At 39.7% G+C, this 20,721-nt stretch overlaps 1 non-coding gene across 1 annotated transcript; it reads right to left on the bottom strand.

Moving 5' to 3' along the window:
- Positions 1–13,582: 13,582 nt before the first annotated feature.
- trnar-ccg lies at positions 13,583–13,655 on the bottom strand. The gene has a single exon. It is a non-coding gene; the product is annotated as a tRNA-Arg (tRNA).
- Between the last annotated feature and the right edge of the window lie 7,066 nt (positions 13,656–20,721).

Raw genomic sequence — 20,721 nt, 5'->3', positions numbered from 1 at the left:
TTGTTATGGGTTATGTCAGGAAGCATTTGAATGCCATTATAAATCCTCCTCTTACAGTGACTGTATTCCACTTTCTGATTCACGGCAGGTGTGAAAAAATGCTATAAAGTAAGAATGCTTTCAAAAATAGACATGTTAATAGTTTATATTTATCAATTAACAAAATGCAAAGTGAGTGAACAGAAGAAAAATCTACATCAAATCAATATTTGGTGAGACGACCCTTTGCCTTCAAAACAGCATCAGTTCTTCCAGGTACACTTGCATGCAGTTTTTGAAGGAACTCGGCAGGTAGGTTGGCCCAAACACCTTGGAGAACTAACCACAATTCTTCGGTGGATTTAAGCAGCCTCAGTTGCTTCTGTCTCTTCATGTCATCCCAGACAGACTCGATGATGTTGAGGTTAGGGCTCTGTGGGGGCCATACCATCACTTCCAGGACTCCTTGTTCTTCTTTACACTAAAGATAGTTCTTAATGACTTTCGCTGTATGTTTGGGGTCGTTGTCACGCTGCAGAATAAATTTGGGGCCAATCAGATGCCTCCCTGATGGTATTGCATGATGGATAAGTATCTGCCTGTACTTCTCAGCATTGTGGGGATCATTAATTTTGACCAAATCCCAGACTCCATTTGCAGAAATGCAGCCCCAAACTTGCAAGGAACCTCCACCATGCTTCACTGTTGCCTACAGACACTCATTCGTGTACCGCTCTCCAGCCCTTCGGCGAACAAACTGCCTTCTACTACAGCCAAATATGGTAGGTATTATGATAATATATCAAATTTTGACTCATCAGTCCAGAGCACCTGTTGCCATTTTTCTGCACCCCAGTTCCTATGTTTTCGTTCATAGTTGAGTCGCTTGGCCTTGTTTGGCCATCTTATTTACAGTTACAAAGTTACGGAACTATAACTCTGACTGACCAACTACCGGAAAATATGGAGGTCCCTGAAGATAATTAAGTTCCAAAAACAATCCCAAAAGTAATAAATAGACATGTCAATTTAGATGAAGAACAATCAAATGAACTGGAAGATAGCAAAACAGTGAAAAAAAATTACAGTGGGCAATGGCCATCTTTCAGGACTGGCTAAAACAGAAACAAACTGAAATACATACCTCAACTGTGAAAAATGCACATCTTAACAAAACACTAAGGTATTTCTATGGAAATGTAAGAAATGACCAAGGAGAAGAATATAACCTCTCAAGCTACATTAGTCTCCATGCTGCAATTAACTTTTATTTAAATGAAAACAAAACTGGGGAATCTGTCAAATAATGTAGTTTTAGCAGTTTGTAAACGCTATAGAAAAACACAAAAAGGCACTTCTGCACATTATCCACCCCTCTCAGACATAGAACTTGACAATGAAATCCAGATGGCATTACATTTTCTTCTTACGCCTGCCCCTCCATTCTGCTGAAACAACAGTGTCTTGAACTGAGAGAGAAGAAAATTAATTCAGTGCCATCTCAACTCTGCCTCCTGGTGTATCTTTTCAATGGCAATGTACAATTCAACACATCGAAAAGAAATATTTTCTTAGGTTCGCATGTTTCAATTAAATCAATTTACTCAACTTAACTTAGTGTGTAACTTAGTTATAAATTGGACTATTTTGGTTCCCTTATTGCATAAGGATATTAAAAAAAAAAAAAAATTGCCCTAAAAATTATTATTATTATTATTATTATTATTATTATTATTATTATTATTATTATTATTATTATTTCAAATCCACTGTTTGACCTAGATGCTATAAGGCCCTTCAAGATGTATGTATACGTCCAATACACTGACTTCTCAGGGGTTGGAGGCACTCGGCTTCATCTTGTGATGCACAACGCCCCAAGACATATATACGGACACCCTGTCGGGCCATATTGCACTTGCACATGCGCACACACACATATATAAACAGTGCTCCCTTGCTGTAAGGCTCTCAGTTATAACGCGCCTCGAATATAACGCTCCTACATTATGTCCCCCAATTCCCCATACTAGTGATTCATGCAGTATTTGTACAGTAAATACAGTACTGGTGTTGTTTAAACTATAAACAACTTCTCAATCTAACTTCCATTTCTGACTCTCCCTTTGGTACAGTATTTGAACTGAAGAAAAGCTGCACTGGCACAGACATCTTATTCAGCATTTGCTTTATAACTAAATAAATATTAGACTATTATGTGGTTATCTTTCCTACTGTATTTACTTTTTTGCTGCAAGAAGAGCTGCAGCTTTCTCTGGCAGATGAGGCGCTTCAGCTTTGCTTCAGCCCCACTCCGGCAGCCGAACTTGGAGCAAGCCTGTTCCCTCTTCTCCTCTCCTGACCCACTCTCCTTCTCGCGCTTGGTTTGATTGTCTGTCGCTTTGAACTGAACTCCCAACCACCGTTTAGCCAGGCTATTTATATTTTAAAAACAGCTAATTAAAATGAGCCTACACAGCAGCAGCTCCAGTTCGAGGCTACTGCACGACGGCAATATCTACACAGGCGGGCGCTGAGGGAAAGCTTGTTTTGTTTACATCGAGGAGGAGAGTGTCCACTCCACAGGATAACTACTATGGAACCCTTCAACTGCCAGTCCGTCAAGTTGCTGTTTGTGTATTCGAGCAGTCACATCTTTTATTGGTGATTTTAATACACTCATCACTATACTGTACTCAAATTTAAGATGCAGGCCATTTTTTCGAAGAAAAAAGGAATACGGTCTATATATTTCTACAGGAAAAAGCAGAGTTAGTAGCTGTAATAAAATGATAAAACCTTTGAGGCTGCCATCCTAACAATTCAGCACACCTTAGGTCAACAGAAACATGAGTTTATTTATGAAGTAATAGTTACAAACTAATAAACATCAAACACATGCATCATAAAAGAAAGGATTGCAAAAGTAATGCTAGATTCAAAAGTGTTTCAAGTTTAGGACTTTGGGACTTGGAAAAGGTAAAGCCTCAAAAGGATTGTGTGAACTTTTTTTTACAAACGGAATGAGATGGGGGAGAGAACTGAGTAATAAAACTGACCAACCCAGAAAAGGGAGTTTCCAATTCACAAAATTGGACTGTAAACTTTTTCTTTCAAAAGTGCTATGTTATAAGAGAATAAAATACAAAGTCTGCATGTAGTTTCATGATGCATTTGCCCAAATAAAAAAAAAATTTAAAAATAGAAAATAGTCCTGATTTGATCCAGTTGGAACTGGAGCTGTCCTCTCGCTCTTACTGTTGACAGTTATTATATGCATCTGAAACAGTTCAGAACACCATAAAAACATCTTGATGGGTTGTTTTGTTTTAAGCAGCTGTACACCAGGGCAGGGTAGCGCTGACACCTGAGAACTAGGAAGCGTAAGGTTTGGAATCCTTCAGTCACAGCTATTATAATGACTTAATGTTTGGTATTTGAACTAATTGCCTCATTCCCAGTTAAGCTAACCTGGGAAAACTGAGCTAATACTATGAGGGGGGGAGGGGGGGGTCTTAAGACAGAAAAATTTAAATATAAGTTGCGTTGGACTTTAAGATATTTTTGCATGCCATTAATGTGTATGTTTCTGCACTGGCTGCTTCTGACCACCTGTGGCAGGGCCTACATGTGTAAATATCATGCCTCATTAAAATCGATGTGCAGCAAGTGGCCAGGTTGTTGAAGTGACTAATTGATTATTAATTAACCCTGGCCATATGCCTTCAAAAAGTAGTTAGAAAGACAGTCCTTGTGACAGTGTTTTGTATTTATTTTCATGTACACGTGGGCATGTTCTCCCGCACTAGGACTACCATTGTATATAAAACCTGGACTACTGACCGGCTTTTCAACATCAACCTCTGTGTCTCTCTTGTCAATCAATGGAAACATGCACATGTAACAAACACCCCTGTTACGCCACTCAATAAAGGTTATGTATTTCTTCTATATCATATGGTTTCGTTCCTTTATCAAAAATGTGCAGGAAAAAAACAAAAAACAGAAATATAAGATGTGCTCTGGCTTTTGTGTTCCGTACCACAATGTGGGCAACAATAAATACACTATAAATGTTCTAAAGCAGGCATTTTGAAAAGAGCTTTGAAACAGACTTTAAAGTTTAAAGTTTTTAATTGTGAAAAGTTGTCAGGATGTTGACATTGAAAAGACAAATTACAGGTAGGTTATTTAAACAGTTGTAGCAACACCTGAGGACCTGTAATGCTATATTTTTCGGAACCCCGCTACTTACTCTTAAGGTATGTGCCAATAATTCTTGTGCCTTTTAGGAATATAATACTATATGGTCTATAGTGTAACATGTGTACGGGAATGGAGAGAATTCCTCTCACAAATAATATTATACTTTACTGTACAGTACATTACATCTTTAGATAAAACACACTAGAGCTGCAGGCAAAGACTTAATTGAAAATGTAACCCAGGACATTAGTTTTAGCTTTCTTGTGTTGGCTTTTAAATGGGGTTAAAGGGAGAATTCTAGCTTCTACACAAGCCTTGCAGATTATTTTTTGTTTTTTGCAAACATTGCTATTAACAACTAATTGCAATCCAATTTCAGACGCAATAGAAAAATAATGTAATGCCTGGAAAAAACATTGAATAAAAATAATGCTGCTTAGTACTGTTTTGATAAAGAGTTAAATACATTTGTGTAATGCTCATTCATCTGATATGTTGAGCATTTAAAACTGAATGCAGATTTCCCCAATATATGTTGTTTTATTAAGTTTATTTATTTATTTATTTTTTTTTTTTTTTTTTTCACACTGGGGAATTAGCATTTGATATACAATAGATGAAGATGTATTTAATTGAATATGTAAGTGTACAATTACAAAACATGTAAACATCAACAACGGAATACAATTCTTAAATATATTTTGTGGAATAGCATACAAAAAAACATACACATAGAAACTAAGCAGTAACAAACAAATCATTATTTATGTAAAGAAAAATGATATCGTACTAAAACAAAACCCACACTTTCACTACTGCATTAAAATATATGCCCAATTTATTTGGACAGTGCATTCAATTAAACATTTAGTGATGTCCCTATTGTACCTCACAATATGTCTCCCCAGCTAGCACTGCAAATGCGCTGCACTAATTTTAATTAGATTCATGATAAGAATGAACAGAGGACAGTGGCGTCACTTTACCGACACCCTACCCCACCTCACCCATGAGGAAGGAGTTGTTACTTCGATTCTTGAGGGCTGTTCCATTCCAAGTTGACACAAATAACTACTAGGCTTAATTGATTCTGTAATAATAATTTAGGTAAGAACACAAAATGCTGACCTTGATCCCTGCCTTAAAGATGGAAACCAAAAACGTATGAGATTTACAACATCTTCTGTCTTTCTTTAAACAGTTTATCGTTTATTTTCAAGTATAAGCAGGGACATGAGTTAGCCTTATTGAAACTCCTCGCAGCTCTAGAGAGTGAGTGTCATTTTTCAACATCAGGCTAAAATAGTTGTCTAACTGGTCCCTGTCAATGTTTTGTGTGTACACCATGCTAAATTCTTAGAATGTTAGAATGTATGCGTTACAGTTTTACGTAACACCCCCCACCTTTTCTAAACCAGTGTGAACTCTAGATAAAAAAAGTTTCAATCTGAAAGTAAGGAGTGGTCAGGAATTAGAGCCAGCCAAGGAAGGTTTATTATTTTGTTCGGCTTCCTCACCCTGCTTTCTGGCAAGGTGGTCATTTCCAGTCATTGCACTCCTATGGGTGGTCATGTGTTTACTGGGGCAATTCATGGCTCATACAGTCTGGTGCTTTTATTGTCTCAAGTATGGCCTGGTGTGGTAGGGCTGAAACCCTGCACTTGAGAAAAAGTGTGTTGTATAGTTTTTGTTTATTTCCTGAACAGGGTTTCCAGGGGCTGCTGGGCCTATCCCGGTAGAACGTCTCGTTAAAAAAAAGAGCCCATGGCACACCTCGCTGATATGAGCCAGGACACAATAGTCTGTATGACTGTGAAAGTAAGACCTATCTGTGTGCTGAGCAGCATGTCTAACCAGGGTCAGAGTTTGCTTTACTTTTTGTCTGTACAAAGTATTGGAAGACTAATTGATTATTAATTAACCCTGGCCACATGCCTTCAAAAAGTAGTTAGAAAGACAGTCCTTGTGACAGTGTTTTGTATTTATTTTCATGTACATGTGGGCATGTTCTCCCGCACTAGTACTACCATTGTATATAAAACCTGGACTACTGACCGGCTTTTCAACATCAACCTCTGTGTTTCTCTTGTCAGCGGGATGTCCTTTGTTAGAAGGAGTAGAGCAATGAAAATAAATAAATAAAACATGACATATAAACTTTGTGAGAGTGACAAAAACAACAGAAACGACAGCACAGGGAAGCAAGTAATGTGTTTATTATAACAAAAGACACACTACTACACTGTATCACTTTAAAAAAAAAAGTTTTGTCTGGCTTCCTTGAAAGGATAGTTGCACAGAACAATAATGGAATGCTAACAGGCCCCAAGTTATGACTGGATTCCAGAGAATCTGTGCTTATCAGTACTACTATGGTAACTGTAATTGTCTAATGAACGGAACCAGAGCTGCAAGGTTAAAGTACACATCTGCCTCAGTTACAAGTTTTGACTCAATTTAATAATTGTCTAAAAAGAAAGGTGAGAGCAATTCAGATAACTGGAAATGTAATAAATGATCATACTTATAAATACAGATGGAAATAATGAGGCTCATTTTTATTTTTAAACATTCTTTATCATATTTTACCAGTGTTTTTTCCACTAAATGTAGAAATACTAAAATAAATTAAATGCCCTCCCAATGGGAAATTCCCAATATGAATGTTGCCTTATATTATTGGAATCCATTTTCCTATCAGGAAGACTGGACATTAAAAAAATACCTCCAGTCCTCTTTACCCCTGATGAGGGCCATCCTGGGATATCTCTGGGGTCATGCCTGTGAAATCTGGCCTTGCTGTGTGCAGTAAGGGTCACTGACCCAGCCTAGCCATGTAAGAGCAAATGCCAATGCCAGATCTACAACTCAGAACAAATGAGATTCTAACCACACTAGCATAATTCACTCTGCTCTCAAAGCAGAGGTACTTTACTGTTTTGAATTATTCAGTATTATTTATTCATATCTATTACTGTAATAAAACAGACAACGTTACAATTAAATATCACAACAATATTCCTTGCTTGTGGTGGCTTGGGATTACATTTAACAGATTCTTTCTCTGATTTGATTAATTTAATTTCTACTTCCTGTCTAAACCACTTTGTGGACATTCTGTGATACTGTGACATGTACTTGCATGGATGCTTTAGCTGACAAGTATGTGTTTAATATAAGCGTTTCAGAAAAGCAAGTCAGCTTTAAAATATTTTCAGAATCACATATATAAATTAAAGATTTGGCTCTGGGGAAGTATTGAAACCATTTGATCTTAAAATTGAAAAAAAAAACTTGATGAGGTTACAAAACTACAAATATAAATCATTTGTGATGTTTTATGAAGAGACTCCTGTCTGGGTATATTTTTCTTCTTCAGGTATTCTGTCATCAGTGCAGTGTAAGGTGAGCATAAATATTAAATAAGACCACCTCCACTACCCTATATCCCTGTCACCAATGGGGGATACACACACAACTGGCAAACACCAACATGTGTTTTAAATAGATATTCCATGCCGTTAGTTGTACCTGTATCTCCAGTGCTGTACATGGAACAAATAATAGCTGCTGCAGTGCGTGTATATTTATATGTAGGCATTCTAGATTATTCAATAGGTATATATTAACCTCATGTTGGACACAGTTTATTCACTCACACCACCTTGCCACCCCTGCACGCAAACACCACCTCGCCACCGCTGCACACACACACTGCACACACACACACCACCTTGCCACCCCTGCACGCACACACCACCGTGCAACCCCTGCACGCACACACCACCGTGCAACCCCTGCACGCACACACACCACCGTGCAACCCCTGCACGCACACACACCACCGTGCAACCCCTGCACGCACACACCACCGTGCAACCCCTGCACACACACACCCCACCGTGCAACCCCTGCACGCTCACACACCACCATGCAACCCCTGCACGCACACACCCACCATGCAACCCCTGCACGCACACACACCACCATGCAACCCCTGCACGCTCACACACCACCATGCAACCCTTGCATGCACACACCACTATGCAATCCCTACACACACACCCCACTATGCAATCCCTACACGCACTCACCACCATGCAACCCTTGCATGCACACACACCACCGTGTAACCCTGCACGCACTCACACAACATGCAACCCCTGCACACACACACCACTATGCAACCCTTGCATGCACACACCACTGTGCAATCCCTACACGCACACACCACCGTGCAAACCCTACACGCTCACACACCACCATGCAACCCTTGCACACACACACCACTATGCAACCCCTACACACACACACCACCGTGCAACCCTTGCACACACACACCACCATGCAACCCCTGCACACACACACATCACCACCATGCAACCCTTGCACGCACACACCACCATGCAACCCCTGCACACACACACCACCATGCAACCCCTGCACACACACACCACCATGCAACCCCTGCACGCACACACCACCATGCAACCCTTGCACGCACACACCACCATGCAACCCCTGCACGCACACACCACCATGCAACCCCTGCACACACACACACCACCATGCAACCCTTGCACGCACACACCACTGTGCAATCCCTACACGCACTCACCACCGTGCAACCCCTGCACACACACACCACCATGCAACCCCTGCACACACACACCACCGTGCAACCCCTGCACACACACACACCACCGTGCAACCCCTGCACGCACACACCACCGTGCAACCCCTGCACACACACACACACCGTGCAACCCCTGCACACACACACCACCGTGCAACCCCTGCACACACACACCACCGTGCAACCCTTGCACACACACACACACACCACCGTGCAACCCCTGCACACACACACACACACCATGCAACCCCTGCACACACACACCACCGTGCAACCCCTGCACACACACACACACACCAACCCCTGCAACCCCTGCACACACACACACACCACCGTGCAACCCCTGCACACACACACACCACCGTGCACCCCTGCACACACACACCACCGTGCAACCCCTGCACACACACACCACCATGCAACCCCTGCACACACACACCCCCACCATGCAACCCCTGCACACACACACACCCACCGTGCAACCCTTGCACACACACACACACCATGCAACCCCTGCACACACACACACACCACCATGCAACCCCTGCACACACACACACCCCACCATGCAACCCCTGCACACACACACACCATGCAACCCCTGCACACACACACCCCCACCATGCAACCCCTGCACACACACACACCCCACCGTGCAACCCCTGCACACGCACACACCCCACCGTGCAACCCCTGCACGCACACACCCCACCGTGCAACCCCTGCACACGCTCACACACCCCACCGTGCAACCCCTGCACACGCACACACCCCACCGTGCAACCCCTGCACACACACACACACACCAACACCTGCAACCCTGCACGCACACACCCAACCCCTGCACACACACACCCCATGCAACCCCTGCACACACACACACCCACCGTGCAACCCCTGCACACACACACACCCCACCGTGCAACCCCTGCACACACACACACCCCACCGTGCAACCCCTGCACACACACCCCACCGTGCAACCCCTGCACACGCTCACACACCCCACCGTGCAACCCCTGCACACGCTCACACACCCCACCGTGCAACCCCTGCACACGCAACCGCTCACACACCCCACCATGCAACCCCTGCATACACCCCACCATGCAACCCCTGCACACACACACACACCACCATGCAACCCCTGCACAATAACACCACCATGCAACCTTTGCACGCACATGTATGCCCCTGCACGCATATTTACAGTCCCAAACGTTTATTGTTTGGGACTGTAAACCCGTTTGTTTGGCTCCGCACATTACACATTGTTGTGTATTGCCGGAGCGTTTTTCTTTTCTTGGTCACCAGACTCGGATTATAATTAAAACCCTTGTTTCCTACCGGATTACAATTGTTTGTAATTTTTTCTGCACTGCATCACCTCTACACCTGTTCACAATTATCGGCCAAATTGCCACAGGGACGTTATCTGAAAATTATAGCGGCCCAGAATTTGGGACATAAATGAAAACGGGCAGTCTATATTTAGTACAGCAAAATACCATGTTATATTTTAATTGAAAGGTTGTGGAAAACAGATTTCACGCTCTTTCTCTCTTTGATTGCAATGTTAAAAATGCCTGCAAGCTTTTCCACTCATGTGACGACATATTCATGTGACAGACATGGACCAATCAAAATGTGATACTGTGATGTGGTTCCATCCCAAAAACCTGGCCTGTGTCATCCCTCATGATTTTTGGAAAACACACACAAAAATAAAAAAAAATCTAATTCAAAAGTATTCATACCCTTTCATGCTGTGATAGTATTGTCTACAAGGTGCTAGAAATGTCAATATGATAATACAGAGCCTAATTCAAGAAAAGTCTAGAAAATGATGGATTGTAGGTTCTTAGAGAGTATAAAATGGTTAGGCATAGGATAATTGCTGTCATTACCAATATGGGAAAAAGTAAAGAGCTATCTGAAGATCTTAGGCAGAAAATTATTTGTCAAAAAGCTGGAGAAGTATACAAGAAGATTTCCAAGCATTTGAGTATCCCAATTTCAACTATTGTTTCAATTATCAAGGACTACAAGACTCATAGTACTGCCACAATGCTCCCTCGGTCTGGAAGAAAGAAGGTTCTTTCACCAAGAACAAGTAGAATTATGAGGAAGATTAATAACAATCCGAGATTGAGTGCAAAAGATATTCAAAGTGAACTGGCTGCAAGTGGGACTGGGGTTTCCATTTCAACCATAGGTCGAGTATTGCATGATGAAGGTCTCTATGGTTGCAGGCCAAGGTAAAATCCACTCTTAATAAAACATCACAAGGAGAATTACTTGCAGTTTGCAAAATGGCATTTGAATGATGGATACGAGTTCTGGTCAAAGGTTTTGTGGAGTGATGAAACAAAAATCGAGCTATTTGGTCACGCCGATAGTCGTTATCTTTGAAAAAAGTCTGGTAAGACGTATAAAGAAAAGAACATACCTACTGTCAAGCATGGAGGTGTTAATATCCTTCTATGGGGCTGTTTTTCTTCTAACAGCAGAAATTTAGTTCTAATACATGGTAAAATGGATTACATAGCATACCAAAAGATATTGGCCAATCATCTGAAACCCTCCAGTACAAAACTTGGTTTAAAGCACAACTGAATGCTCCAACACAACAACGATCCAAAGCACACATCAAAATCTACTTCAGAACGGTTGAAAAATAAAATCAAGATTCTGGAATGGTCTAGTGAAAGTCCTGATGTAAATCCAATTGAGAATCTTTGGTATGAGTTGAAGAAGGTTGTGCACAAGAGAAGCCCTTGGAATTTGAATGAACTGGAACAATTTTGCATTGAAAAATTGTCAAAAACCACTAAAGAATCATGCCAAAAGCTCACTGACAAATATCTTAATTGTTTAAAAGAGGTCATTATTGTTAAAAGTGCCTCAATTAGCTTTTAAATTCATTTTCCTTGTCAGAGTATGAAAACTTCTGAATTTGCATTTTTGTAGTTTTGCTAAAAAATTGCTGAAATAAACAATTGTAGACATCTATTCTTGTATCTTTTTTCCAAATCCACAAAAGCAAAACTTTTGCTATAGAAGATTACTCCTAAAATTGGGATTGTTTGAGAAATTTCTACAATTATACATTTCCATTGGGGCATGTAAACTTTTGACTACAACTGTGTGTGTGTGTGTGTGTGTGTGTGTGTGTGTGTGTGTGTGTGTGTGTGTGTGTGTGTGTGTGTGTGTGTGTATATATATATATATATATATATATATATATATATATATAAATAAATAAATAAATAAATAAATAAATAAATAAATAATCTCCTTACCGTTTTCACCCTTAAAACACAGCAGACCCAGACTCAGAACTGCACTTTAGAGCTTATATGCACTTTTATTTACACTAAACAAAGTAAACAAAACAAAAACCTAACTCCCACATGCAGTACTAACTAAACTTCTTTCCCATTCCTTATTATACTGGATGTCTAAGCCATTATCTGATCACAAAACATTGTTTACATTTTTTGCACAAACAAAAGGTTTACACAGTACCTTATTCTTTTACTGACAGCCTCTTGCCTTCACACAGACTGCCCTGAACAAACATTTAAATCCTTTTATATACCTGCCTGCTAATTACAGGCAGCTGGCATTGATTATTTTGAGCCAGGAAAACTCTTCCTGGCTCACTCCTGTGGCATTCTGAGGGATGTAGTCCTTCATTCTGGTGCTGATCTTTACAAATGGAAAACGCCACTTGTTGAAGCATACAGGCACGTGTTTGTAAAAATTTAATTTGTACAGTATCACAACTGTTAATGTTTTGGTATATTTATTTTCAGAGGGCTGCTTTGCCTTTCTCGTGTGTATTTGTTGCACTTTATTTCTTGCTGTGTAGGTTAATGATCCCTTAATTTGTGTGACCTTGTTAGTGGAAGCAAGTGGTCATTTCTCACTGTGATTAGTGCTATCATAAGAAAATATCTTTATACATTTCAGAATAAACCGTTGTTTTTGAGCGTCCAAATCAAATAAAACATTTAATATTTTGGTGCTTTTTCTTTTTTTGCATAACAAAAACAGGTTCTTAGTTAATGTGGAAAAAAAAAAAAAAACGCTTTTTCTTTTTTTTTTTTTTACATTCAGTGAATAATGATTTAATATACAAATTATTAATATGTGCATTCCAGATAAACCAACACTATATAGACGCATTTTTTTGAAATGACAGTTGCTGTATATTGTAATGCTGCAAGTATTTTGTTGTTACGGTTTAGCTTTCTAGGCAAACTAAGGCTTCACAAAATATCGTTTTAAAATGAAAAAAAATGTTAGCAATAGCAATTGTTTCTTCCAAAACTACACATCTGAGACAAATGTAGAAAATAGAAATGTTAAACAGTTTTCTGGAATGATTTGATAGCTATAACCAACCACTTTAATTACCCATACACAGTAGCAGTACAATATTACTTTTGTTCTGAAATAGTGATATTTAGATTTTTATGTATTTTACCAATGTTAAACATGTTCTTACAAAACCACACTTCCCTTAAGCTAATTTCTTGATGATGACAATATTAAAATGGCCTAATTAAGCTTTGGATTTTTCCATCCAGTCCGAAATATGGAAATGCAATGATTCAGTTACCACTTATAGGACAAAAATTAAAATGGTTGTATTTGTGCAGTTTACACATGTATCTCATTGTTGAAAAGAATGCTTGGTTTGTGAAAGATGTGTTTGTTTGTTATTTTACAAAATAAGTAAGTTCTATTAAACATTGATCCAGGTGGGACTCGAACCCACAATCTCCAGCTTCGGAGGCTGATGCCTTATCCATTAGACCACTGGGCCTTTTTGGTTGGTAGTGGCTTCTTGTTAATAGTATTTTTCGTTACCATATTTTTTTCATGATCATTTATGTTCAAATTTAATGTGTTTGAGAGCAGTTTTCATAATGTAAGAGTTTTTGTGATGCTTTATATACAAATTGGCAAGGGTTTAAGGACAAGGGCAAAATGTGTCCTGACAGAATCTTTAGTTTATTCATTTGAAAGATTCTAAAGGTGTGCATACATCATGAATTTTCCTATTTCCCTCAGTAATGTACTCATACAAAAACTATTTAGTTTGTATCAAAGAATTTTCACAAAGAGAGGTGTGAATAGTCTATTCATCAAAGTGTGAAATAGTTTTTCGATGCTTGCCTGGAAAGAACTAGGCAAGTGTTAAGTATTTGAAACACCTGCTCATGTATTGTATTTGGTTGCATATTAAAATCCTTTTCACATAAAGGTGCAAAGCTTGAATCTACTATGTATTTCTTTATAGGAAAACAGTCTACCACATATTTAGACATAACCTAGAATAAACTACTAGAACAACACAACTCACAGGGACTTGTGATTCAAAGTCCAGCTATGACCGAATAGCACTTTACAAACAAAAGCAAAGTACCGTATAGGCTTCACTTAGAATGTGCAAACTGCAATGCTAACCACTGAATTTATAATAAAGGGCGAACAGATCACAGAAGACAAAACGATTCAAAAAGCATAAACATCTTCTTTTCTGTCCTGTTCATGTACAGTTTAAAAGCTGTTTTTTTCTTTTTTTTTCTTTTTTTTTAGATGTTGCATTTATTTATTGATTGATTTGTATTCAATTCAACTTTGACACAGACACAGACTTTAGCCAGATAGGTCTGAATCTGAACTGTCATTCCTCAGTTGAGCCAGTTTTATGTTTATTAAATTGACCACATGGATTTGAAAATACCATAAAATATAATTGCTGTTTCAAATAGCGCAAGCAGCCTACAGTATTGTAGAACGTAAGGTTGCGGATGCAACCCTGGTTCTCTGAAAGAGAAAATAGCCATCAACTAATGGGTATCACCGTCAGCTGATAGGATTATGCTGAGCTTAATAAAAAAGCTGCCTTTAGGTCTCAGTAGCTCTGATGTCAGCACCCCGCCCCTCGGGTGCTGAGCAACTATGCAGAGCGTAGGAACCTCAGCCTCTTTTGCTTCAGGCCGCAAGGGCTACTGAAGCAACCTTGCTGTTTGATGGCTATTTTCTCTTTCAGAGAACCAGGGTTGCATCTGCAACCTTACGTTCTCTTTCAATTCAAAAATAGTCATCAACTAATGGGTACTGTGCACCAAAGCAGTCGCGAGGGAGAACATGACGCAGTAGGACAAGATCGGTCTACATCTAAAAAATACACGGAACAGTATCTCAGTGTCTGGTTCAAAAGACATATGTCCTAATACTGTTCTATGAACAGAGGGTCTTTAACAGTACGATATCATACCAGGATACTCTTACCACATGGGTAATGCTGGAGCGTATACTCAGAGAGTAAAGCAGTCTAATCCAGACTAACACTAAGTGGTCTCTTCCACTGGTGTAATAGAATCCAAGACCGCTGCTCCAAAAAGTGGAGCAGAGGATTCCAGTACATTCAGTCTGTAGAACGTCATGAAAGTGTGTGGCGTAGCCCAGCTAGCCGCAGCACATATTTCAGACACTGGGACACCACAAAAGAGGGCCCAGGACGTCGCCATACCCCTGGTAGAATGCGCCTTCAAATGCCCAGGAGGGGAAAGGCCAGCAGATTCATAAGCCAGAGCAATGGCGTCCACTACCCAATGGGACAGACGCTGTTTAGACAATGCCTGGCCCAGCGTCCTAAAACCATAACACACAAACAACTGTTCAGTGTGTCTGACACCCCTTGTATGGTCAATATAGCACCTCAATGCCTGCACCGGGCAGAGCATGTGCAACCGTTGCTCCTCCAGAGATGAAAAGGGAGGAGGTTGGAATGCCATCAACTCTACAGATTGGTTCACGTGGAATGGAGATATTACTCTAGGCAAAAATGCCGAGTTTGGTCGCATGGAGACTCTAGACCCGTCTCCAGTGAAGTGAGTACAAGAAGGGTGCACTGAAAGTGCATGCAGCTCACTCACATGTTTTGCTGAAGCAATAGCCAGCAAAAATGCAGTCTTTAAAGACACGAGCTTCAGATCCACAGTGTGGAGTGGCTCAAATAGGACTTTTGTAAGGGCTTCAAACACCACATCAAGGCGCCACAAGGGAAGACAGCCTCCTCACACCCTTAGAAGTTGGAACGCCAGGAAATGGTTTCCAGGTGATAACCCATCTATGCATGTGTTATAAGCAGATATGGCTGCTAGGTACACCTTCAATGTGGACATACCGTCATCGAATAGTTTCTGGAGAAACTGTAAGATAACTGCCATGGGGCAGGTAACTGGGTCCTGGCCCTGGGCCAGACACCGGTCCTCAAATAACTGCCACTTATACACGTATTGTGACCTGGTGGAGGGAGCTCTAGGACTTTGAATAGTGTTAATAACTGCCAATGACAGCTCTATAGCTGACAGGTGTTCCAGTTCAGGCAGTGCCAGCTGGTACGTCGAATACGAGAGCTAAAAGCGGGCACAAAAATCAACCGAGCCCGGTGATATGTGGCCCGCGCTCAGCGAACGTGACTATTTTTTTTCAGTGAAACCTGAGGAAGGGACAGCCGCCAGCTTCCTGTGCACAATTAAGGCAACGGAGGGTACAAACACTGAATTTATTAAATAAGAGTGTTGTAAGAACAACGAATAGTTTATTCTCAATCCTGATCAGAAGCTGAAAGCAAAAGAGGCTGAGCTTCCTACGCTCTGCATAGTTGCTCAACACCGGAGGGGCGGGCAGTTGAAGTCAAAGCTACGAAGGCCTATAGGTAGCTTTTTTATTAATCTCAGATCAATCCTATCAGCTGACGACGATACCCATTAGTTGATGGCTATTTACGAATTGAAAGAGAATCCCCTTTATCCAATCCAAACATTTCCTACCATTATCAATACCTTTTTATCTGAGCATATGTTCAAAATAACTGTTTCCATGACCACAGGGTAGTCTAGATAAAAGCAATTGTACTGTACAAAAGCCAGTGTTAAAATGAAATGCATTCAACATCTTTTGTATTTATTAAACAATTGTACTGATCAAGCCTTCAATATACAATTCTAGCTCAAGCACTCCAGGTTCCATGCAGTTTAGAAATTACTTTGTCAAAACCAAACCAGATCTATTTTCATTAAAAAAAAAAAAAAAAAAAAATATGGTGAAGAAAATGTGTTTGATTTTAATGAGATTTTTATAGTAAAGATTTTTTTAACCTTTCTAGACATTGTAAGGTGTGTTCCAGAACCCGCCACCTGTAAACAGGTAGAGCAACTCCATTTTGGCAGAAATATCTTCAGGCTAAAAGCATAATTGAGTAGGCGCCTGTTTGTTTTAGCTTGGGGAATTGTGCTTAGGTGGTGCTTATGTAGGCAACTAGTGCTGTTGAACCAGGGGGCTCTTCATTGAGCTGGCATAGTCAAGCTACCAAATCTATAACACCCCTCTTATTATCATACTTTTAGTTTAACAATTGTTAGTCTGAGTGTTTTTCACTTATGTTACATGTGCATATTAATTAAGGTAGGCAGTTTTCCCTGAAATGTTGCACAGACATCGTAAAACAGCATTCAAAAGGAATGTAATGCAGATCGTACTCATGAAATAAAAAGGTATTTATTTTTACTTGAAACTAATCATTTGTAGCGGACTGTGGCAGTGTGGCAGGGTGATAGCCCTGCTAGTGCACAGGTGGGTGGGGAATATTGGGTGGCAGGGAGGGGGTTAAATTCCTCCCTGTAAAAACACATGGGAATGTGGCTGGAGCCGTGAATGTATAAAAAGGGTGATCACAGGTGTTAGTTTGGTGACAGAGCTGTGTGTTGTTGTTGTTGTTGTTGACGATGATGATGAATTGCTGTAAATAAATGTGCGAGAGTGCTTAAACTGCAGCATTCTGGGCTCTGAGTCTCATAGCTAACGCAACCCTATTAGAGGTACCCCTATATAAGTTTACTGAAGTAAATTTGCACAGTAATTTAGAATTATTCCCATGCATTTCAAATGATTTTGCTATGCATTGACCATACAGTACCATGGGTTGCCATGTTTTTAAATATGCTTTACCATATTTCTCTGGGCTTGCCTGTCCTTTGCCATGCTTTATTACACTTTGCTATTCTTTTACTATGGGAAGGTCTTTAAACTACCCCCTTCCATCTGTTTCTAAAACTGCAGAGTACATTTAAAATCACTGTAACTAATAGATACCATTTCTGTATAAGCCATGATAAAGCCGATTCAAGAAATTTTGCAGATTGAAGACAGACACCAGCTATGTGGAAAACAGTGTGATGAAGAACCATTTAGTTTCTTTGTGTTTTTTAAAGTGGAATAACTATAAATATGCAATGTTGCTATTTGTGTTTACAGTAAACACGTAGCTGTACAGAGCAAGGGCAGACCACATTCATTCTATAACATTAAGAATTAACAACTGAAAAGCACATCACTCAATATGCCAGTGTACAGAAAATTACCAAGGTGAAAGGTTCATTGTTCACACTATTGCTGTGTTTTCAAGACTGTAGTGCAGGGGTCCCCAACCTTTTCCTGATGAGGAGCTAGTTTAGATTTACCTGTGTCTTGTGATCTACCAATAGACTCTAATCCAAAAAATCCTACTGTAACTGTAGAAAAGAAACTTACCATTAGTAAGAGGGCTGGCACTGCATGTCATCAGCCAGTTTGTTGAAGTTGGGGGTGTACTTGGTGAGATCAAGTCTGGAGAGTGTCTGTCATTGTTGGTCTGTATTTTGATTTAACAATTTACATATTAGAAAACGTAGACTCACAGAGGTAAGTGGAACCAAAAAATGCTTTTACACAGTGTAATCTTCTTTATCTCTAGGTATTTCGATGTACCGACCATTGTCCAGAAATTAGCATCTGAAGCTCTGCATTGTATTTGGATGTCATTTTGAATGATTATTATTTCATTTTCAAGATCCGCCTTGTCAAGATTAAACACGGACTCAATTTCTTCTGCAATCTCAATGACATCAACTGTCATGAATGGAAAGGATATGAACGTGGCAACCAGCTCCAGCTGTTTGAAATCAGTGAAACATCTTCCAAATTCTGCCATCTGGTGTATTTTTCAAAAGATGATATTTGGAAAATGTTTCAGGTCCTTTTTTCAAAGTTGTGTTTTCCACAGTTTCAGTTTCTCTTGGAAGGTTTTATCTGAATTTATCATTTCAGTAATGTCTTTCTGTGTTTCCTGAAGTTCTGTGTTCATGTTTGTTTAGTTTTGCCATCAGGTCAGTCAGACAAGCTGACTCTAACAGCCACAGCTTGTCATCAAGTTGGTGGTAGTGTTCATTTCCAGATTCTAAGAAAATCTTCATTTGTGGCAGAAGATCTCAGAATAGTTGCAGTACGTTTCCCCTACTTAACCACCTCACTTCTGTGTGCAGTAGTAGGTCACCATGCTGTGCATCAATTTCATCAGAAAAGATCTGAACAATCTTCTCTGAAGTGGCCTTGAATGAATTGAATTTATAACTTTAACAACAAAGTCCGCAAAGTTGTTCATGTTCAAAACCTCAGGAACTAGGGAAAATCAGGATGCCTGATTCTAATAAGGGTGAGAAATTCTGGTAAATTGTGTCTTGGGACCATTCACAACATGTGACGCTTGGCAGAGCTACATAACCTGTTGGTGTTAAACATATTGCACCTTCTGTCTGCTTTTTTTTTTAATTGAATTTGGTCATTTTCAGATACATTAATATTATATATATATAACTTTTACCCCATTTAACACTAACAGCAAGAAAAACAACAATTCATATTCCCATAGCACTTTTCATCACAAGGATCCCAAAGTGCTTCCCACATGTAAAAAAAGTTAAACCATAAAATATATTAAAACAACAACAAAAAAGAAATACAACATGTGGTTTTAATTGCAAAAAAGCCAGTTTGTAGAAACAGAACAATTAAGAGTCTAAAACAAAAATGTAATACAATTAGAATTTAAAAAAATAAAAATAAAATTCAGTTTTGATTGGAAAATAAGAAAGCCAAGATACAAAAGCAATTTTGTGAAAATAAATATTCAATCTTGACTTAAAAACAGTAAGAGTCCCAGCTTCTCTGACAGGCGAAGTCAGAGCATTCCATAATTTAGGAGCATCACAAGAAAAGACTAACTAATTAAGGTGCGACCAGCTAATTTGAATAGTAATCACATGTTTAAACACTTGTGCATTATAAGCACTGTATCTAAAACCATTTCTGGTAATGAAGTTCTTGTATCTATTCAACTGAGTTTCCCAGGTTGCCTTTATTGTAAAAAAAACAAAAACGAATGACAGAGGACATATTCTTCAAATAATACTTATGACTCCCATCTTTGCTTACTTCTGTGCCTTAGGCCACTGTTCAGTTCTAAGAAACACACACCCTTCCCCTCCCTAATACACCCACGTTAACACCATGCAACATAATCTTATTCGTGTGTGTAGGGCAAGGTTTTAAAAATATATTTATACAAATTCACAATATCATGGAATGTTGTTAATATTAATACGGCTAGAAAAAAAAAAAAAAAAAAAACATGTACAGTAGGTCACTTTACATGCATTCAAACCAAAGCATATCCAGGAAGATGCTGCTTGAAAACTGTAAGGGATTGTTTTTCAGATCTGCAAGACAGAAAGTTTCATGCAGTCATGAAACACAAGTCCTAACAGGCAGCACACAAGGGAAAGGGTGCCAGGCATGCAGATAAACTAAAAAGCATGGAATGTTAGGGGACCTTTCTCATGGACACACCTTAAAAGTCATTGTGTTCAACGTCTTGGGATCAAATCAGCTGAAATTGCTCACATGTTCAATCAGATTTACCTGAGCAGCTTATTGATAATGTTTACCTCACTCTTGGGTAATATCCAAAGATGCCAAAAAGTGGTGGATGTTTCTGTCAA

This window comes from Polyodon spathula, chromosome 4 (assembly GCF_017654505.1).
Source record: "Polyodon spathula isolate WHYD16114869_AA chromosome 4, ASM1765450v1, whole genome shotgun sequence".
Lineage (NCBI taxonomy): Eukaryota > Metazoa > Chordata > Actinopteri > Acipenseriformes > Polyodontidae > Polyodon > Polyodon spathula.
This window is presented reverse-complemented; position numbering and strand designations above follow the sequence as displayed.